Below are 23,793 nucleotides of genomic sequence, written 5' to 3' on the forward strand. Positions count from 1 at the left end.
AATAAGGGACTTTCCTCCATATTTCACGTATTCCTTCCTGAGATTTTGTTCCAAAGTATTTGTTAGTAACAAAAGGGAGATAAGTCAGGTCATAAAGTTGAAAGCCTCGTCCTGTATGCTAAACATAATTAAACATCATAAAATTACGTTACGTGCGCAGGTTCTCGAAGTAAACCGCACATTTAAAATAGTCATAAAGAATAAGAACGCGGAGGCATGAATATGTAATGGCGGGCCGGGACTTCGCGATGAAAAAGGTTTACAATCGATAAACAGTAAATGAGGGCGCGCGTATACTTAACTTGAGTTATGGGAGTCATTTTCAGATAGATGCTCGAATATTCTCGGCTATGTAAGCATCTCGGGGGGAGGTGGGAGGGGTCAACGGAAGGCGGGAGAAGGTAGCGGCGGATAGTCGAAAAAAAGAAAGAAAGCGAAGAAAGCGGCGTTGTAGGGAAACAAATCAACTCGTCTGTTGGCTCGTCCCGAGTTTTTAGTGGCGAGGCTCCAAATATTTGCTTTGGTCGTTGCGAGCCTGATTCGTGCGCGGGATGTATATATACCGACAACCGCGAGTCTAGCGGGCATAGGCGGCCTCGCCCGACTTCGCTACCGATCTTACGGGTCCATGCAGTTGAGCCAACAACCCACGCCACCCCGCCGTTAATATTGTTGCTCGTACGATTGCAACCCCTCGTCGTTCCCCGGACACCGTCCCATCCTCTCCTCTCCTCTCCTCTCCGTTCGATACCCGCTCTAGCCTCGCGAAGCCGCTGCCAAGAATAAGCTGAAAACTCGTCCATCATGCCCATTATTATATGAATGCCGTAATATCATCGCTACTACGTCGTTCTAGCGTCGTTCCACCGTCACTACGATTCCCTAAACCACTTTCGCGTCCTCCACTCTCCGCCTCTTTCCCCTTTGTAGCCGCGCTCTCTCGGGCTATATTTTCAGCTATTATCCTTGTCAGATTTCCCATTCTTTTCTTCGTTTTTCACGTTGTTCCAAGAATTGACATAACGTCGCGGCAGATGAGAGTTTCTGGCTTCTTCGAATCTTACGATCGCACGAATCGTACGATCGGGAGAGGAAATGTATTCGCTTACTTCTTATTTAATCGCGTCGTGATCGAAATTTCCAGACACATGAACGGCATAAAATCCTGTCAGTTTTTGTCAACTTTCTTATTCTAATAGAGTTGTATGCGTAATGTCAAGTTAATTTAGACCTGATATTAAAGTAGTGTATCTTATTAATAAATCCGCAGTATGCTCTCCTCAGCAGTTATCTAGGCAAACGGGGATGAATTATTAAAACATGTATGCAAAGTTATGGAAATATACTCGCGACGACACAGCACAACGTCTCGCAATTACACTATTATAATGCAAGTTTTCACGAGAACTACCATTGATACTAAACTTATTTTTAGACTATTCCAGTGCAATGGCTTTATCATGCAATTACTTCCTTCTCGCGAAATTCATAAAATTATGAATTTACTTTTAGCTGATGTCGGTAAAAGGTACTCAATGTTCGCCAACTTAATACCGTATACATAAATTACTTTAGTATGCTAACAAATAAAAAAAAGTTTAAAATGCGATCTTGTACAATTTCGACGATAGCTTAGATAAAGTAAAAAATATTCACGTGTTATCTTTAACTATTTATACACGACAGCATGCGTTTTGTACAAACACGAGTAATAATTCTGCTGCTAGTTTTCTGGTAAATCGGAGTTAAAAATTCTAAAGAAAAATGAGATGAGAAGTAAGTTACTTAAAATTTTACTACGCTGAATTAAAAACTTGGAGAATATACACCGAGATATTATTTTTACTTGCTGTAAACTCAATTTAAGAAGTCGCGATCTTTCGTTCGTCACTTGAATCGTCGCGCGCCTAATTTTATTTATTCCCCGCGACGGTAGAAACAAATAACACACCAGAGAGGAAGCGAAACTCGTGACACAGAGAAAGTAGAGAGGCAATAAAAATGAAGCGCGGCATCTTTCCCCAGAGATATCTCGCCGGTTGACCGAGTATCGGTGACTGAAAGTTATCGTTTATAAAATACACACGATTCCATACATAAGTATGAGCGAACAAGTTGGATTTGTGCTTGCAGTTCGTTCGCGCGATATATTAGCGTCGCGCGGTAATTGCGAATTGGCAAGAGCCGATGGCATAGAAGTGTGGGGCAATTAAACGTGCGATTACCTATCCGTAAACATTGTTAAAAAAGATAAATGCGAATGCTCTTTCGATAAACGCTATTCATTTATATATACGCTGTCCGACGACGTGTTCCGGCATCATTCAAATGCGGGGCGGTAATTTCGGCTCCGTTCTCACTGACGGCGACAGCATATTTATTAACGCTTGGCATCCTGACAGCTACTTCTAGAATGGGCTGTTCGGATACCGAGCGTTTGTCTTTAACGAGTCAACTGATGAACGAGTCTGTTTTACGCCGAAATAGATGCGCGGCAACGAGGATCCCGTTCATTTCAGAAACAAACGCGAAAGAAATCTCACTTCTCGGAACTATCTTCGTAAATAGCACATAATCTAATTTAATCCGCTGACAAGAAATTCCTTTAACAATTGTTAATACTATGAGAGAGAAAATTGCCAAGTATTATTTTCCAAATTCTCACGGTCTCACGAGTCAAAGCAATTCCCTTCTGCCGCTGCAATGCTGAAACTTGGCCGAGACGAGAATTTGTTCTCGCACGCCGTTTACAAAACTGACATCGCATGCTGCGTTTATCTGAATTGTAAAAGACCGTGCATTAAGGAATTTGTAATTCTGGGTGAGACAACGTGATATGTCACGCTAAGTAGCGTGTTTTATGCTGCGCGGATATGCCGGTGGTAGCTGGATGTGCACCCCGATATGCACAGTTTACTAATAATGCACATTCGAGTTAAGGAATGTGAGGCTTCAAGCCGCAAGAAGGCCCGAGGAGGCAGCTACACAGCCGCGGTAGCGATCAATCAATGTTGCCCGTCAGACGGTAAAACAATACGATGTTACCACCGTAATTGACGGAAATCTATCATTCGCAATTCGCGTGTTCTTCTACCGTATAGTGCGCCTTAAGATCTCAATACTTGGAGAGAGCCGGCCTGTATGTCAACATATTAACTCTTTGCGATACGCTCCATATATTTATTTGCTCTACATATTTCTGCTTTCCATAAGACATTTTTTAAATAAACTGCATCAACAGTTTAATGTTACGAAACTATTTCGCTTCACAAAGTTTATACCGTACTTGTTGAATTCATTATTTTTTATTTCACTGATATTAGTAAGCTTCTATTATCACCGATAGGAGCAATAAAAGTTATGTATTTTAAACGAAAATAAATTTTCATTCGAGAAAAGAAATTATATAGCAAATAATAATTCCGCTCGTGTTATATTTAACAACAACAAGTAAACAAAGGAGGTCAATTTTTACAAGTATAAAAGTTGATGTAATATACATTTTTAAAAAATCAAAAGTTGTTACGGACGCGTTTCAGCACACAGTGCTTTCATCAGCGCAAAATTAAAATTAAATAGTTAAATCAACGTTTTTTTTACTTTTGACTAATCCTGTCTGTTTCAACTGATCTACATTATATTACTTATTGACAATTATGTACTAGGCGATTTAACTATTTAATTTTAATTTTGCGCTGATGAATATATTGCAATTGTAACAACTTTTGATTTTTAAAAATATATATTACATTGTCAACTTTTGTACTCATAAAAATTGGCCTCCTTTGTTTACTTGTTGAAGTTATATAATATTCTTCCTTAAGGACTTCTCGACAAGAAATAGGAGATTTGTATAATGACGAAGGCACGTAAGGAGAAAGGCTACATGATAACGCGAACGTACCGATGGTGGAAGCGTAAGCGTGAAAGAGGGTGGGAGATTGGTAAGCCCGAAATCCTTGAGCTTAACTAATTCCCGCATGAGTTACGAGCATGCCACAGCTAATTCCAAATAAATATTCGGAATACAGATTATGGTAAACGCAGCGGATGCAAATGAGATGATTAGCAGGAGATGCATGTACCCTCGATATTAGTGACGTACCTAAAATCGTCCTTAAGAAATTTGACGAGCGCATTTTTATACCACCCTTCGTGTACAGTTTCCATTTAGCCTCGTGATATTCTAAAGACTCTCATATATTTTCCCATTACCGCATATTAAATCTATTTGACATGAGTTATTTCTCATTTATCATTTCTTTGAAATAAAGAGAAAACTTGATTAATATCGTAGCGACATAATTGGCGATCGTAAAGAACTCTTTACAAGTGGGATTTGCGCTTGAATCCAGCATTGTAAGCTTGACAGTGAATTACTGGTGGAGTCTGGTAGGCACTGGTCGGGAATCTAAGTGGCAAGTAGGTAAGTAACTTGGAAGTTAGGGGGTTATACTCCCGTGCATGGACCCGATACACGCGCGGAACGCGTAAATGTACATGGAATCTGTGATATTCGCTGTGTGTGCGTTTTGCATGTACAAGTAATGCGGAATATATCTACCTGTGGCCACAGTTTACCTCCGCGGTAAACTCTAGTAGGTGCCTACGGCAGCAACTCTACTCTAATGCAGAGTAATGTTGATTTATATCTGCATTAGTTTCATTTCACTCCCCCTCATTCCTCTAATACGGCCGCCATTTGCCTATTTTCGCCGTTATATAATATTGTTGAGCTTTTATCAAATTAAATACACCACACGCAATTCAGGCCTATATCTACATAAAATCGTAATAATTCTAGCTTTTAAGTTGTACAAATTTTCGTCTGTTTTTCAAACAAGTGGACACAATACTAACAGTGAAAAACGAGGGGGAAACCGCTGACCAAAATCTTGTACACCAATCACCACTAATGCACAGTGAACATTACTTTATCATGTTGTCCTATTTTATCTTATTTTATCTTTACAATGGCCCCGCAAGGCCTAATGCCCAAACTAATGCCCAAAAAGTGCCCAAAAATGCCCAGTAATGCCGCAACCTGGCAAAAAAGGTTTACATCTAATCATATCTGAGTTAAATGTACTCAGGTATGATTAGATGTAAACATTTTTTCCCGGGAATGTACACCACAATGCCCTCGGTGGTTTCCCCCACGGTGAAAAATGTACAAACCTATGTACAAGCTGTAGATACGCATGTCATTGTGTAATACTTATGCGGTCCAGTTTAGCGAATGTATCAAAGTTTCGCGGGCGAAACTAGCAATTTTTCACGCCGTTTCACCATCAATAGTTTTCACATATGTGGAGGAAAGTCTTCTATCATGAGATAGCAGGTTTTCAACACCCGAATTCAATCACGAATCTTTTTTCGCTACGATTATACGATCTAACAATCAATTTTCCACTAAACAGATTACGCTCCAAGGGCAATAAATTCATCGTGGAATCAACTGACGATGCCTATTGATTTAACAGAAACTCCGCTATCTCGTATTAGCTGCCTATCACATAATAGACTTTCCTCTAGATCTTGTATATCACAACTTCTAAAAGTTAAACGAAGAAAAAAATGCTTCTCTAAAATTTCCTTGATGCAGATGGTCGTTGCTTTGCGATCTTATTAACGAAAGAATTCGTGTGATTTCCATATAGCACCTGTATCAAATTTCGATGCAGTCCTTAGGATCCTATCTCATAATAAGGGGCCTTTCTCTATATAACAATGCCCGACGTGTAATATGTATGCTGTTAGCTGGTTGACAGATTGAAACTACGGCGAAACTATTCCGAATTGTCCGCTCGTACGGATCCATGTTACGCAGTACGAATGTCAACATCGTTTTAAACTATGCATCGTGTGGATCTTAGAAGAATCAGCGGCTCTTCGAAGGACGAAGGGGAATGAAGTAATCCTCGTTATTAAACCGGTACGCGTGTACCCGCCGTTCCCACACGTGCGCGCGGTCTCCGACGTGAATACTCCAGTGCGTAATTTCTAAATATGTGACTCTCCCTGCCCTCCCCCCCCTTTCTATCTCTGTCTATAAATGGAAAAGATACGCATGTATATCTTGCGCATAACTTAGCGTTGCGAATATTCGCGATGACGCCAAGTCAGAAATGCGAAAGAAAAATGTGCGACACGATTATATTAAGAATATAATCACGCGAGAGTCAAATTTCGTAAGTTTCACAAAAGCCTACAAGAAATTATACAGTTAGGCAAAAGACAATTTTACAGTATAATGAAACAGGAACGTTGGTTACCACAGCTTGACAAGCAGTAATATTTTATCGCAGTCTAGTCAATATTCGATACCGCGTGGCTCCACGAAAAGATTCATGTGTCGCGGCGGTTCACAGAGAGGACTCTACATCGCGGCAATACTGATGTTAGTATCAATCTTCAACTACGTTCAAACAAACAAATCTACTTAAATAAAATCCGTAAGGCTCTGACGTGAAATCACAATTCGCAGGAATAAAGGATATAAGAGCCAAGATAGGACGTTAGTGTCGAAATAGTTTTTAATTTCTTATATTTATTCCGAAAAATTTATCTCACCCTGCACTGTAAAATAATTGCATGTAAAATTACAATTATTATAGTGGGTAATATTGGGACCGTCTATTAAAGGTGTATACTCTGGGGAAAAAAAAGACAGTTATAACCCATTTTGGGGCCCACCATTAGTAATCGAAATATTTGGATTGTTCGTAACTCTACTCTGGGAAAAATTTTGACCGTTTTTTGATGTAGTTAAGCAACTTAACATTTCGGTTATTGCCACTTAAGTGAAAATTATCTTTGCGTTACTGAATATCGACAGAACTAATTGAGAGAATTGATTAGTATTACTTTAATATCTTGGATATAGATAGAACAGCTAATTGTGATTTTTAGTTACGCGGGATAAAATTCGTAAAAGATTAGAGTTACGAACAATCTAAATAATTCGATTACTAATTGTGGGCCCCAAAATGGGTTGTAACTGACTTTTTTTTCCCAGAGTACCCTAATTCATAACCCGCACGCGCGCGCGTACACGCACACGTATGCGCAAATGAGAAAAAGGGTTAACACTTTCGTAAGGAAGGAGGAAGAGCGCAATTAACATTTGGTTTAGCAACGCCAAGTTGCTTTTAAATAAACAAAAATAATAATATATAAAATAATTAAAAAAAAATATTAATGAGACAAATTTTTAATGCTTCTTCAATAAAAATATAATGCAAACAAATTTAATACGAATAAATATTTTATTAAAAGATCGCCTTTTCTAATTTAATTGATACATACCGGTCCTGATTCATGACATTATTCTTTTTAAAAAAACTTGGCGTCGTTTTTTAAACCTTTTTTATTAAAAAAAAAGATTATTTTTTAAGTATTTACATACATCAGTAAATTTACACCTTGTAGGTAAAATTATTACATTATATAATATGTAAACTGCTTGCTTTTAATTGTGTAAATTTTACAATTTTTTGTAATTTCTCACGCATAAACAAGTATTTACACAACAAAGAGTAAAAAATGTTTTTGTAAAAGTACATAAATTTATATATTTCCGTTATTAATAGTGTAATCGCTGCACTTATTATGTATGTAATTACATACTTTTTTACAGTGTGGCTGATATCTTTTATTCCTTCGAATTGTACATCCACTTAAGTTGAAATAATTCTAATGCCATTTCTTTCTAATCCAATATTAAATTTTCCGTGCTTATTAACGTGACTTAAACTTTCACAGTTAATATTTTTATTGCTTCTTTACTAATCTTTCTATAACTAACAAAACATAAGGTCGTTATTAGCGATAATAAAATTTTATATACGTTGACTCAACTCATGAAAACATATTTCTCCGTTTTCTCCGTTGTAAAACAACGCTCGACGATGCAGTATACGTTTTTAATTGTAATAATCCGTCGCCCAGTAAATTGTAGTGCAGCGAAAATTATTATCCACGGCTATTAATAGAATACTCAAGTTAAGATAGTAGCAATTCCAGGAGGGACATGAAGAGATGGGCATCAGTACGGCGCATCGGCATTATACGCCGATGACACACATGTGCGCCGTAAAAGCGTACGGTATACAGGCAACGCAACTGCCGCCTATAGCAATCGCGCGACGCGGAACGGCGCGGCGTGCCGGGTTTCTGTTAGCGGTGGGTTATGTTCACCTGCCTCGGCGGTCGGTCAGGCCCCGACGCGAGACGCGGGACGCGGCCCGTAACCGGCTCGGCAGCATGTCACCCTCTTGCGCGGGTGACTCTATGCCTGGTTCCTTTTACTTTGCAGTCTCGTCACGCCGTCCCAACCATGCCTACCCATGCCTTCCACCGTAGAAAAGCGGAGGCACACGGGCGCGCGGACTTAGGGCACGTTCACAGCGCCCGGTGGTTGTCGTTCGCACCCCGTACTTGCGCGTACTTACGCGCACGATTGACGAATAACAAAAGATAATTTTAGAAAAATCTCACCAGCCTCTCGAGCGATCGTTCTCTCTTAAAAATCGTTCGAGATCAGCGCGACGTAAGCCGTAGATTTTTATAGATTTTGTCGTAACGCGCGATTGACGAATAATAAAAGATAACGTGATTACGCTTACACTCGACCATAACTGGCAACGTGTTTTTAACACGGAAAATTTATTGCGAAAAATATTACCTCAGCCAGAGTTTGAACCTGGACTTTCCTATTCTCTAGGCGGGCGTCTCACCAATTCGACCACTGAGGTATGTGGTAATATTTATCGCAATAAGCACAGTGCTAATGATGACATCTTCGCGTTTATTTTTCACCTAGAACTGCGCACCGATACGGGTTGTCGGCTGTACACAGAGAGAGGGGGAAACCGCTGGCCAAAATCTTGTAACCAATGCCCACTAATGCCCAGTGGGCATTTATCTTATTATCTTATTTCATCTTTATAATGCCCCAGCAAGGCCTAATGCATAGAACTTATAAACATGGAAGGGGAATAGCATATACTCTCCGTGAGCTGAAACTGAGTCCAACATTTGTATGACTTTGGTCCGTTATGCGCATGCGTTAAATCGTTGCGCATGCGTTATTGTAATCTCGTTTTGGCCGCGCATGCGTATTTCGAGGAAAAGTCATAGAACGAGACAGAATTCTAGTTTCTTCTGTCTCACTTCTTGGCTTCACTTATGCCGATCCGTTTCCCCTTCCATGTTTATAAGTTCTATGGCCTAATGTCCAAACTAATGTCCAAACTAATGCCCAAAAAATGCCCCAAAAATGTCTAGTAATGCCTAGTAATGCCCAGTCATGCCGCTAATCTGTACCACCACAACGCCCTCGGCGATTTCCCTCTCGACACAGAACTATCGAAACGCGACTTTTAAGTATCCCCGTTCCCTTCTCTCGCCCCACCTGGACGCAATTATTCGGTCTAGGTGTATAAATAACGTCAAGAATTATTTGACGCCATAAAAAATAATTTCTGAAAAATCCGACCAGTCTCGAGCAATCGTTCACTCTTAAAAATCGTTCGAGATCAGCCCGACGTAAGCGGCAGATTTTGATAGATTTTGTCTTAACGCGATTGACGAATAACAAAAGATAATTCTGGAAAATTTCACCAGCCTCGAGCAATCGTTCACTCTTAAAAATCGTTCGAGATGCAAGCGGCATGTAGATTTTGATAGATTTTGTCGTGACGTGCTGCACGCACAGGTTCTGATAGATTGAGCGTGCGTCCAAACAGTTCATTAATCAGTTTAGAAGTGCTGACACCTCGCGTGAATAAATAATAACTCGTTAAAACGCGGCAATTTTCGCAAGAATACGGCTATATTAATTCTCTTTAATAATCGTCCGACTCGTTCTTCCTTATTTCGCGTGGCAAGTTTTATAAATCACTCGATTAAAACATCAGAGCGCTTCCAATGGATTCCGCACCAATGTGGTTCGCAAGGTTACCATTTTATAGGACTTTAATCACGATATTCAACGCGCTCGTTCCTGCTCCACCGGTTTCAGAGAATTCTTACGCAAATGTCTATGCTCCAAGTCGTGATAATATATATTGCGAAGCCGGCTAGCGCGCGGCCTAGAAAACCTTTAGCTAGAATAGGCATCCACAGAGTCTTTCGTCATCGATACTGATTTATGCGCATTGGGCCCATGATTTGCCTCTTGAACCGTTATATAATTGCGCGACAAACACGAGCGTATACAATCGTAGCAAATGAATCTCTCTCGACGAAAAAAAAGAGATACACATGTACGCATATACAAAGGAGAGAGAACGGGGAAAAATTAATAAGAAATTTAATAAAAAGAGCGAAATTTACTTCACGTTAAAAATTCAGGATAATTTCACGCAAGTCGTCTTGTGTAACTTTACTCGTGTCCAGTATATTAGTTTGCGCGTACGAGCCAGTTACGGTAGACGAAATTCTGTAATGAATATTTCATTACTCGGGAGAGAGGAATGTTTAAAACGAAATATTAAAACCGGCGGCACGTGTTATTAATGTAGACAGAATGTATAGCAACGCGGCTCGAAGAGCGTAAAAATCACATGGCTCTTCCTTCTCGCTCGGCGAATACTTTTAAACACTTCGGTACGTACGTTTTTTTTAAGGTCGACTTGAAAGACCGAGAGGCTATTTACGCTGAAACATTGCCCGGCAGTGTAAATCTGGTAACCTTTGGAGAGGACGACAATTTGTGCGTGAACAGAAATGGCGGACAATGGGAAATCGGCGGTCTAAGGCGCAGCAAGGGACAGCATGTGAAAACCAGAATAAATATCAAGCGCAAGAGAGTGTCATAAAGAGAAAGAAAAAGGGACGACAGCCCATTCCGTGGCATCGAGGAACGATGGCGAGACCCATGACCCCACCTCGTCGTCATGGCACGTCCAATGCACGGCCAACGAAGAAGGAGAAGTATTTTCGGCTAGGAGTAGGCCGTCCCCTCTCAGCCGCGCCGCGTCCACGGAAAGACCGAGAGAAAAAAAAGTCTCATAAGCGGGACTCTCGTCGAGAGTGGTCTCGGAGAGTAGAAAGGTGGGCATATAGCGAGCAGGTTCTCACGCGAGGCGAAAGAGACGGATGAGAGGGGAAGATGGCGGCCGCCAAAGTCGCTAACCGGTTGGTCCGTCTTTCTAGATTCCCCTAAGTTCACGAGGGCGCCCCAGTACTGTAAATCCAGTTTCGACCGAGTGTATCCGTTTTTTGCCGTTTACGCTCGTTATCGCGCGATTGTCGCGTTTGCGACGATTAAAAATAAAAAATGTGTCAGGCTCATGTGGGATTCTCAGAACTTTATGTCAGTCTTGGCGAAGCCTTCGTGCAGTGCTCCATTGCGCATCTTTTAGGATGTCGCAATTACGAATTCTATGCCTCAGTGGTCGAACTGGTAGACACCCGCGTGCGCCACAGATTATAGAACGATCCAGGTTTGAGCTCTGGGCAGATATTTTTCGCAAGAAATTCTTTAGAGTGATTTTTTGATACTTGTTAGCATCAAAAATTTGCTTGATTATTCCATTTCAAGTATGTGGGTTTACTGTTCCAATAAAAAGCTGCGTTTCGAGACCGTCAAATAATCGGCGCGCAGTTTACTGAATTGGAAAAAGTAAATTATAGAAAATTCACAGGGAAATATTATTATTAGGCTACCAAGATCCAGCTCGACTGACAAAGTGGCATTTCCTCCAATTAATTGTAAAAATTCTATGTCTCAGCATCTGTCAACGGCAGTAACTTGATTGTGATTTGATCGGACTGCGTGATTGCTTACACAATACGACGGAAATGTCGCTCGTATATCTATTATACGTACAATTTTGCGTGCCGCATTATTTTTGCAAGGATTTTGCAATGCATTTTCGTTCGCGTTATATACTTTGCCGGCGGCGTAATAAATCTGTCAGCTGTAAACCGGTATTCCAAAATTTATTGACGTTATCACTTGAATGTAACGCCGAAATCGCGCAGCGTCCGCAAAATGGAATATACCCCGTGTCGACACAGCGATCTTTAGATTCCTGAAATCTTCGTTGATCGCGCCCCGCCGTGCTTTGGCCCGGCACCTTGTTCCGCGCGAGTTCTTAATCCCACAAATACCCCGTAAGCGTTGCATCGTCGCCGGGCAAAGCCCAGTTTTGCAAAAGCTCTCTCTCTCTCCTTGCTTCGAGAGCGTAACGAAAATCTCGCAAGAATGAAAGCGCAAGAGATATAAACGCCGCGAAAATGCGAAAATAGGAAGAAAAGGGGGAGGAAGAAAGAACGGAAGGGAGAAAGAGCAAGAAGAGATCAGTCCGTAAGCTTGGGGTACTTACAGCGTTGCAGTAGTGGTCCCATTGTACCATAACGACACAAGTCCCCCCCCCCCTCCCCCCCTCTGCTTTCCGGTACGCTCACCGTTCCTCTTTGCAATCTCGATGTTCTGCCGCACTCTTGTTCACACGTACACATGCAGGCACCAGCGGCATCGAGAAACACTATTGTCGACGCCACTGCTAGGCCGACTGGCCGCGATCTCCGAACGCAAAAGGTTCCATTCGTACCAGGGCTTTTCGTGGGTCCGTTTTTTACGGGGGAAACAGTAGCTGCCTTGACTGAGGGAACACACCGATCTGTGACGAGCAGGATAGCTAAAGCAAAGAACCTAGCCAAGTGACCATAATGCACTGCGGAGCCACAGAAAGGAATAGGTCAGCGTGAAGCTTCAGCACGGTGACCACTCCCCCTTGGTGCCTCTCGCTCATCCACCGCACAATCGCACGATCGAGCTTGCTTTACGCTTACACCAGTTACACCGCTGCTCGTCAACTCCCACTTATTCCTCTCGCTCACCTGCATGCGCTCCTCTCCCATTTTTAACGTCAATAACGAAAGACATACGTACATTTCTCACGATTTCGTAATTTCCTTAGTTTTTTTCCCCACGAATATTTGGGCAAACTAAATCGCGTCCGACACTTTCAATCTATATATAAGGGTCAGAAGGCGTTATTCCGAAATTTTACATTGCACTCAATAAAATGTAAGAGATTACCTAAAAATTGCATACATAGAAACTTTGTAAATTTACGTAGACGTGTAGAACAGAAGTGCGAGATAAAATAGCTTTTAATTATTATTACTACAGTAATACGATTATTGATCAGCGCATTCATGCATGACTTTATGTGAATTATCAGATGCATTTAATGTGATTGTGATTACGGTCGAATGATATTTTATTATTCTCGATTCCATTCCTAGTCACCTCATATTTCTATGCGAGTGCATAGTCAGTCATTTCTTTTGTGAAAATATATGTTGTAATAAAAAGTACTTTTTTTTTAATTCAGAAATCGACTCGCGTGGTCGAGGCTATCGCGAGAAGAATGATATTAACGTCGCAAACGTACCATTTTTGTCGGATCCCATCACTCGAAAGAAAAATATACAAATTAAGAGTTAAGAGCGCAATTGCGTTGTAACAATATGCATTTTAAAGAACAATGACAAAGAAGATGAAGATAGCGAAACCAGTTTCATCTCTTAAACGCTTAATTAAGCCGGTCCGAAAAGAGCGAAATAGGGATATGTAAATCCGAATGACACGAACGAAGCAAGATAGTTACCGTGGAAAGAACGACATCGGTATATACACGCGTGCGTACACACGTGCACGTAAGGTACATATAGGCAGCAAACTGTGTCTTTTACCTCTGAATCCACACATTTCGATTTATCGTTAACGGCTCTATCGCGTACGTGGTCTTCAAACCAGTTTCTCCTTTTATCATGGTCACCGCAGGTAATACGCAATCGAGTAGCGGAGTAATTATTGTACCAGCAGTACCTGTTTGTAGAACGGTTCACAAACGTTCCTCTATAGTCTCTATACTACACAACAAAAACCTACTTCTTTAAAATTCGTTTCCCATAAAAGTAATAACATATTTGTGATGTATAAAACACCCTCGATTCATCTGTTGACAGTGCTTATCTCTGAATTTCTTCGTCAATTTAAAATAATTTTTTTCTTAACACACACGTCGAAAGATCGATCGATAGATTTTAAGTGAATTACTTTCCGAAAATCTAATCTTCAAAATTGCACGTAGGCGTTAAATTTCTTTTGAATTAATTTAGAATCGAATTTTTTTTTTCAGGACAGGTGTTGCAGTTATATCCAAACATTTGGCAATCAAATTTTGCAGACGAGAAGCGATCTCTACAAAAGGTGAAGATTGTATTAAACCGTAACTTGCAGATATATTTACAATGCAATGTGCTTCGCTGGTTTAAAACAAGAAACTGTTACAACATACAATTCAATGTACCAGTCTAAAAGTTATGCATACCAGCATTTCGTATGTATTGCATCCGCACAATCCATAATTCATGATTCTCATCGCATTGTTATATCACTGTACGATCTAATAATTAGCAGACTGTTTCCAAGCAATTCTACATAGATGCGATAGCACCGATGTACACGGAATGACTACCGATACAAGATTTAGGAAGTACATGGAAATGCAATAAACTAACATATATCAGTTTATAAATTTCTGTAGCTTGTCCTTATAAATTTCCGTAAGTAATATGTTGCTGAAGCTTATGATTCTGCAATATCTTAAATAAATGCAATCTCGAAAAAATGAATTTGCAATTATTTAGATTTATATAAGATCACTAATACGTAAAATATGGAAAACCGCTGCACAGAGAAGTTTGCCGGGAGATCAATTAATTATATGTATACATTACAAATATGTGTACATAATTATTTATTTACAGCCCCGATTGATATTTTTATATAAAGACAAAAGTATTTGTCAAGCGATTTTGCAAACGCCGCATCGCGAACTGAAGGAGTGAATAATTATATGGGTCTCAAGGCACAGGTGTTTCAGGCTTTTCATGTTAATCAGACACTGTGTGCGCCGTACGCGCACACGTGTGCGCGCGTACGCACGTGTGTATATAGTGATACGTAGCAAAGGAATATGCAAAATAAGTTTCCACGCGCGCGCGCACGTATACCCCGCAGTATTTCATGCATCAGACGTAAGTGCTATACGCTCGTTATGCTGTTATTTTCCCTGTCCGAGGCGAGCGCTATCAATGAAATAATTATAATTAGCCGCAGCGTGGCGTTACTTAATTCTACTTTTAAAATAGATATCGCACGTCAGCGCGTAAGCTTATAATGAGCCTACGTATGCTGGTGCACCTTGACTATCATGATGATATTCAATCTACCATTATTAAGTTTGAACAAATTGTTCTTTTTATATATACATATCTTCACAGATCGCTGTGTGCCCAAATTAGAAACATTAAATATTCACTACGTACTAATCAACATTAATCTCATACATGACGCGTATATTAATACTGTTAGACATCAACATGTCAGACATTTTGTCGTTGTATTACGTTGTTGTATGATGTCATGGTGTACTTCTATAGATTGTTATCCAAATATTGCTTAGCGGATTGCGACCGTTTCTATCGGTATCAGACTAAATGGCGAAGCAATTCGTGCGTTAAGGAGCAATCCGACAAGCCTGATGTATCTAGGAGCTGTTGGCGATACCTTAAGTATATTCCACGTGTATCGCGTAATCTCTGTGTGCCATCGCGACAACCCAACTTAAACTAGGCACCGTGTAGTCGATGTCCGGTACGCCGTACGAACCCATCTCTCCTCTCTCTCTATCTCTCCTCCTCTCTTTTGCCTGCTAAGGGAGTGACATCATCAGCCACCTATGTCCATCTCACACCCATCCGGCAGTCCGCGCACGTACTTTCGTCCAAAAGAAGTATTAAAACAAAAATATTGTCCGTCTCAAGTTGAACTTATAAATCAACGGCCACCGGCAACGACTAATGACACAATCATCATTCTGCATGATCATTGTTTTGCGCCGCAAATGAGAATTTCTTTATATCGCACCACTTGATTGAGGCCGAATTGGTACATATTAATTATAGACGATTGAACTGTCGTTGTTATAATTTCGATTTTCCACCATAGTGTGCCATTCATTTTAATGTGTATTTGTTATTGATAGATAATGCATCTACGTGTTTCGAATTAAATTTTAAAACACTGACCATAACTTGGTAATAACGTCAGAAACCTCGGTGATTATCGAGAAACTTGCTATCTTTTGCGAGAGCGAAAGGGAGATATGTGCGTTTAATTGCAACGAATTGTTCTAAGTTACCGCATAAAAAAGACAAGATTTTACTTGCCATAATTAAGTTATACTTTTTAATTTGATATGTAAGCCCAGTCATTTATTTCACAGCTGTGATACAATTTACGCGCGGTTCATCATGCGGTATTTACCGGTTACAAGATTATTACTCAGGACCGGCCGTGATCTTACGACCATCATTATTACTGGAGCGCGAACTTGTTTATCTTCCAGAAATTGTTCCAATTAATCTTAATCACCAAGGATGAAAGTGAGACAAGAATGACAATGAGCAACGCTAGTTAGCCCTCATTCGTCACTCGACAAAGTAGAATCTAAGTGACCGGCGAAATGAAGTTGTGGCGCAAAACAGTTACGGCTAAAGGATCGCTTGTGCTAAAAATGAGAAGGAGATGACTCGTAATTTTCTAATCAGGGCAGAAATAATTTTATCATATTGTATATATTTTCTCCATGGCCAATGTTTCAATTGCGGCGTGCATATTTCGCGCGTCTGCAAAATTTCCCAACAGTACAAATATTTTTTAATAGTGTATTTCGTAACAACTTTAAAAATATAGAAATTAGAAAAATAACAAAAAAATGTAGAATAGATAATAGAATAAAACAACATACATCTATTTGCCTGATGCGATTTCTCGTTATTTAGGTATCAAGACTGTTGATAAATTGTCAATTTTATAATGGCAATATATTTCCTTCATCAGTAACAAGTATTTTATATAGTTAAATTGTAGCAAAAATTGAGTAAAAATATGTCGAGAAAAATTTGTAAATTAAATCCCACAATAAAAAAGATATGGACATTCAAATCTTTTTTATTCTAAATGTCACCCCAATTATCAATTCTTTTGCAGAATATTCCAATATATTCTTCGACAATTTAAAACTAGTATTTTACATTCCCCGGCGTTAAATGCGCGATGAGAAAATATTCGTCGAATATGATGTTAAATATTAATTATGCTGCAAGGTAAACTTTTGAAATTTTTATCTAAAATATTTCTCACGAGTTTAATAAGAATGGACGGAAACCAGAAATTCGTGTCGTTCTGAAGCCAGCGGCCTTCAATGCATAAAGAGCGAGACACGTTACCGTTAGATTCATTTCATTTGCGTGACGTTTTTTATGACTGGTCTAATTTACGGGGCGGTCGTGGATAAGGTCATTTTCGTTAACACCAGGTAGGAAAGGAATCGTACAGGTGACGCAATACCTATATTTTGACCTTGCTCCAAAAACATTTTCACACCCTCGCTCGAAATATGCACTTTGTATGCTTGTCACGCTCCTTTAATTGGTCAAGATGCTCCGAGAATTATGTTGTGTGCCCGTTACGCTTTAAAAAAAAAAGTCACAGGTCTTAACATTTTTTGCGGGTAAGGTCACTTTACAATATGGTAAATTCACCTCAAAAGATAGTGATGAATTTATAGACCAAAAAGATAGATGTCTCGGCAAATTACTTGGTTCGTCAAGCGGAACATCTCGAAGAATGTAATTTATGTTCGGCCACGATGTTTAAAGTTCGGTCACAAGTGTGGGCTTCTTTTGCACAAACAGAACTAGATGCTACGATTGGGTCATACGTGAGTTTTCGAATGCATCCAAAGTCGATTCAAAATGAGCACTTAATGTATTTCACGATATTCACTCGAGTCACGTGCGTGCCGCTATCCGACGGTACCCATCACAGACTTCTGTATACTACTAGACTGCTACGTTCGAGCTGAAAAGTCAGGCAAGAGTTCCGCCATGTCTTGTTAGGTAATCACAGTAGTGTGTGTGTGTGTGCATCGGCCTGTCAGTGACGCACATAAACATGTCATGTATCGCTAACTTTCGTTTGTTTGCGAGGAAGAACTATTTTACCTTTCAGGAAAACGATTCTTCTATTACAGATTGTATTATACAGTGCCGGTCAATATCACCTTTCAATTTTTTAGCATAACTAATTTTAAAGTGCACGAATAAGAAAATTCGAAAATCAAGATGTACTTTATCAAATTTCATTACCCTTCGTATACAAGATGTATCTGTTATCAGGTGTCTAGTGTCAAATTTTGAGCACATTCGGTACACTTCGACGAAAGTTACGCTCGGAAAACCATAAGGTGATATACTTTTGGCCGGTACTGTATGTCACCGACAGACCGATGCACGCATACTACTTTATTTACCTAACAAGACTCTTGCCTCACTTTTCAGTTCGGAGGTAGCAGTCCAGCAGAGCACATAAAAGTCTATGGTGACCACGGGGCAATATAGAACTCTATAAGAAAGTTTCCGTTCCATTGAACACATTGAAAAGTTTCTGTTAATCTTTTGTCAACTCATCTCCACAGCAATTGGTTTAGCTTTCATTAATGTTTCATGAATATGTACATATTATTTATATACAATATTTTCGAATATATCATATAAATTAGACAAATAGAGATTAAAATTAAACAAGTATGCATAAGTATCGCAATTTGCAATATTATGTGTCATACAGTCAGTTATCGAATTAATGAATACTTTCGTAAAAATTGTATATGAGGGTTGAATATATAATGCAATCTGTAACGGAAGACCCATTTTCCTAGAAGGTAAAACAGTTCTTCCTCGCAAACAACCAAATTAGCAATGGCATGTTTATCGTGACTGTGTCAAATCAATATAAAAATTCAATCATAACAATTTTAGACATATTGCATTATCAAATGATGACAGAAGGTCCGTTTTCCCGACACACATACGCACAAATTGTTCTAATACAGTTTATTTCGGCTTAGCTCTAGAGGTACTGCATTTTATTAGAAAGTGGAAGATGCATCGATTTAAAGCGACTTGTGCTCAACTGCGAATTGAGATAAGACACTTGGCCATGCGCCGTTCTTTTTCCCGCGGATGATTCAGGACCTGGCAGGCCCTTTTATCATCTAAGGTTTGTTAAGTTTCGGGCGACACTTATCTTCAGGCCGCGGGCACTCGGCCGGCACTTTGGGGGTTGCGAAACCGAGAAAGGGCGCAGATCGCGGACCACGAGTGGAGACACGACAAAAGGGGGTTTCTTCGGTCGAAGAGGGAGGGCCGCTAAGGTGTCGCGGAGTTAGAAGAGGGATGGAAGACCCAGGGGCGGGCAAGAACGCGAGAGGGCAAGAGGCATCGGATGACATCGCGACGCCCGAGGCTCCCTGAGCAAGTTCTCGAAAGTGTCGGCTAAACTGATATGAGAAATGGTCGCTTCGTGCTGCCCGTAGGGGATGAAGCAGCCCGGCTATACCTATTCGTTACACGGTTGGGAAACGCTCAAGCACCTCGAGTATTCGTAAACCCCTTCATCCGATACAAGGGCAAGCGCGCGCGATTCGCAACCCCACATATTTCTGCCGATATCATGAAGAACCGCCATCTAGTGAATTCCGAGTAAGTGTTCGCGCAGTTTTAAATATCGCCAAATATTGCAAAGTACAATCAGCGCGTTACTTGAACGTTAACGTTACAAATATTATATTTCTGTGACACGTGCAGTTTACGAAAGGAATTTTGGAGTATTCTTTATCGACGCTGTACGTAACTTTTGGAGCAACACAGCAAGAAAAAGATAAAACCGAAGAATTGTCGGGATTCAATCTCTCATATGTTTACATGCCAATTTTATGGCGTTATAAACCTTGTGGTCAATTCTGATTACAATACAGTGAAAATGCTCAAAGTGAGCGACTTGGTCTCTTTCCAAAGGGGACGGTTAGAAAGACAAAGCTATTCACTTTTAACATTTTCATTATAGTGTGAAGCCAACGGCACACGATACTATTTTTCCAACTGGATTGCCTACGAGAGCCAGTCAGGGTTTAGCCTTAAGTCACCGCTGATCCGAAACTCTGCATCCCGATTGGCTCTCGTAAGCAATCCAGTAGGAAAAATAGTGCCGTGTGCCGTTGGCTTAAAATACATAATTGATCCCCTTGCGACACTTCACCTATTTATATACTTTATTTTGAATGAACCCGCGCTACAACGATACGCGTCACGCGCATTTCACATTCGACGAGAAGATCTTCCTCGAAGATTACAAACGCGGAACGAAATCGGACGAAAGCCGTTCGAAAGCAGCGAGATAAGGAAATTTGATTCATTGTACTCTTACACAATTTTAAACAATGTTAACAAAATCCATCGCACGGCTGCGTCCTGTTGGACGCCCGCAAGTTTCCCCCCCGGTGCCGTAGTTGAACATAAATGTTTAACAACCGAACTTCAGTTTGACAACTTTCTGCAACTTCCCGGGGTGTCGCATAGATAGGCTTGGCAAGAAGAAGATGACGCACGAGAAAGTCTAAAGGATTGCCGCTGGTGGGGGTAAAGGAACGCTTATCACCGCCTGCAGCCGCGCCGACCGTCGGATCCTTATTTATGGCCTCCGTCAGGCGTGCGGTACACACTATACCTATTTTACCCTCAGGTTCCCCGACAGTAAACTTTATTTTCGGATAGATAGCTCCTCCCTCTTCCCCCCCCCTCTCCCCTGGAAAATCCAAAATGTCCAGGCACAGTCAGCGAGTTGTCGAAAGGATTACGCTAAATTTTCGAAAGCCTGCTATCGAGATTGGGCGGTTTAAGCGGGAGCACATACCTTTGCATAAACATATGCATAAGGAATTCGATTGGCCCATTTCCTTATGCATTTTCCTATGGGCCACTTATGCAAAGGCGAGCGCTCCCCGCGTTAAACGGTTTTTCACGTGACTGAAGAGGGACTTTTTAAAATTTGTGAACAAGCAAAGTTAAGTCAGGACCCCTAAGGTATAAATCAGATAGAGACGAGAACAACAAACCATGATTTCTATTAAGTTTGCCCCCGTAATTATGCGTATACGTTAGACAGCGCTCCTTGGATTATTAACGGAAACTACTCGTGAAAAAGAGCAAAGCAAACGCATTTGGCGTAATGTTTATTAACTACCGTACCCTGATAATACGCTGCGCACACAAACGGCTCTTTAACACTATCTACTCCGAACAATTGTTGTTGACTGCCGTCGCGCACATTTACCTCGCAGTGCATTATCAACGCGAAATAACGTAAAATTCATATCTCATTGGTGTACGCAGATACTGAGACACCTTAGTGTTAGAAATGGCAGAGTGTGCGCGTGTGCGCGCACATACACATATATCTAACAAGGTTAAGCTATTCGTACGACGTGACAAATTCTACGCATATATGTAACACGTTCGCGGACAAGTGTCCAAGTGACGAAAGGGAGCTTTCCACGTTTTCGCGGCAGTGAGCGAGCGGATTTCGAGACGAGCGCGTTCTCTCGCGCGCGCGCGCGCGCGCTCGCCGCAAATCATCCGCCGAGATGATTGATACGGAAACGCTCGACGAGAGCGAGCATTCGCGTAATACAATCGAGAGGCGCGCGCGCGCGAATAAAGAGCGAGCTTGTAAACGTCGCGGCGCGATCGGAGCTGAGACGGACGAGGGAGAATCCGAGGGAGCGCCAGCGAGTAAGAGCCGAGGCCTGTTGTATAGCAGCTCTAGCTGGCTAACGGAGCATGTGCGCGGCGTAGGGTTTTGGCGGGAGGGCGATCGCTCCGCGACTTTGACAGCCGCCGCCGCAAGCTCCGGGCGCGACGCGTTCGGCGCTCAATTCCGGAGTAAAGTTAAACGACGACTTACCCGTAGCGGCCAGCTTGCGATCAACGATAAGGAAGCCGTCTCTGCGGAAGGGTGGTCCGCGCACGTTCCCCGCAGCTCATGATAGCGCCTGTCCGAGGCCGCTCGCCGAAATTTGTCGCTCCATCCGCTCGCACCGCGGACCTGTCGTGGCTCACTCCGGTAGTCCGCCCTCGCGCCTCCGCGCTCTTATCGCCGCAGGTCCGAGTAAGTAGTAGGCGGGCGGAGTCCCCGGATCGCCGTCGTCGTCGCCGCCGCCGCCGCCGCCGCCGCCGCCACCGCTGGAATACGATCCCGCGGCCGTGGTGTCACGCTGGTTAACGAAACCGTCGAGTCCTCGTCCCCGATCGGGGTCTCGCCCGATCTGCCCGTACCCCCCCGGTGCAGCCGAGAGGACGAGGCGGTAGGACCGTTTTCGCTCGCACAGGACGAGAAAAACCGCGTGTGCCTGCGTCTCGCGGGTGGACTCCTCGTCCACCTCTCGCCTCGCGCGGAGGTGTCGCGCGGCGGTTCTCGCCTACGGGAGACTCGCTGACTCGCCGAGATCTCGGGGACGCTCTTTCACCGGCCAAAGCAAACTTGTTGGATGGCAATACGTGAGTTAAATGTTCACCGCGGATGGTTTACGGCCCGATAGTCCCCACCTCGCGCCGCCACGCGGCGCTGCCTCCGTTCTCTCTCTCTCTCTCTCCTGCTGCCTCTCCTCGTGCTTTCGTCCCACTACTCGCCAACCGTTGAGCTCACTCTCTCTCCCTCTCGCGCTGTCAATCGCTCTCTCTCCGTCTCTCCCTCCGTCCTTCCTCTTCTCCCCCTTCCTGTCTCTCCCGCGCGCAACGGCGCCTCCATCGCCGCGTCTCGCTTCGTCCCACGTGTCCCCCCCGGCCCTCCGCGCCGCTTCTACCCGCGCCAGGGCTGTCCTGCGGCCAGCGCAAAGGCGGGGTATTCGGACCGTGGAAGCGGGACAGCGTATTAGCGCGAGGGAGAGAATTGACTTTAGAAGGAGACGGTCGCACGGCAAGATACACCAAACCAACGGAGACGCGAGATCGCATACACACGCGCGCGCGATTGACTTCTACACGTACAAGAGGCGGATTTATATGCAAGGGCGTTGTTAATGGCGGGAGGGAGCACGAAGGGTGTACGCTCGCTGCCTCTTTCCCGCCTCTCTCTCTCTCTCGCTCGCTCCCCCTCTCGCTTTTCGCTTTGTATCTTCCTCTCTTCCGCTTTCAACGTTGCTCTCCTCTCACGATATACCGCCGTCCTCGTCTCTCGCCAACAATATTTTCATCCCTCTTCGATATCGCGCTCGCGCTCTTCAAGGATAAGTTCGATGTCTCTGTCGCACGCGCGCGCGCGCGCGCGCGTCCTTCCCCTCCTTCTCCTCTCTTTCTCTCTCTCTGTGTGTGTGTCTCTGTCTGTCTTTCTCTCCTCCCCCCCCCCCTCGCCGTTGACTTTGTACACTCACAAGGATGGCCACGGTGACGTAACGAAACACGTGACTGCCGTTCAGCCAATGGCGGGCGGCCAGTTCAAATCTCGCGGGCACCTCGGACCCCACCTAGCGCCCCGTCCTCAGGACTGGTTATCATCGAATGTACATGCAGGATTGAGCCATTACCTGGTGCTTCGCGTTATAGGTATAATTATATAGCGTCGCGATACACATCGAGTAATGGTGATTTGTGGCCGCTCTTCTCCGCACCCATACACGCTCGGATTCTCTCCGGTAACCACGTGGTGGACGCGCTACATACGGCGCGCTGACTGCCGCTATAGATTTTCCAGACGTGACGAAGGGGGTATCGACGCGCACGCCTGGCAATATCTTAATGCATTTTGTCCTCGCGTTCGGCTCTCCGGACTATTTACGAGCTTTCTTTCGCAACTTATAACGATTT

The 23,793-nt window shown here is 42.5% G+C and overlaps 1 protein-coding gene across 1 annotated transcript in view; it reads right to left on the reverse strand.

Moving 5' to 3' along the window:
• Window positions 1-22,103, reverse strand: part of LOC105563582 (homeotic protein antennapedia) — a 113,677-nt gene extending 91,574 nt beyond the window's left edge. Inside the window, exon 1 of the mRNA XM_012015284.1 lies at window positions 21,896-22,103. The gene's annotated coding sequence lies outside the window, so the exon portion shown is untranslated. The remainder of the gene's footprint in view (window positions 1-21,895) is intronic.
• Between the last annotated feature and the right edge of the window lie 1,690 nt (window positions 22,104-23,793).

Source organism: Vollenhovia emeryi, unplaced genomic scaffold (genome assembly GCF_000949405.1).
Source record: "Vollenhovia emeryi isolate VEMERY1.0 unplaced genomic scaffold, V.emery_V1.0 DF939174.1, whole genome shotgun sequence".
NCBI classification, from domain to species: domain Eukaryota; kingdom Metazoa; phylum Arthropoda; class Insecta; order Hymenoptera; family Formicidae; genus Vollenhovia; species Vollenhovia emeryi.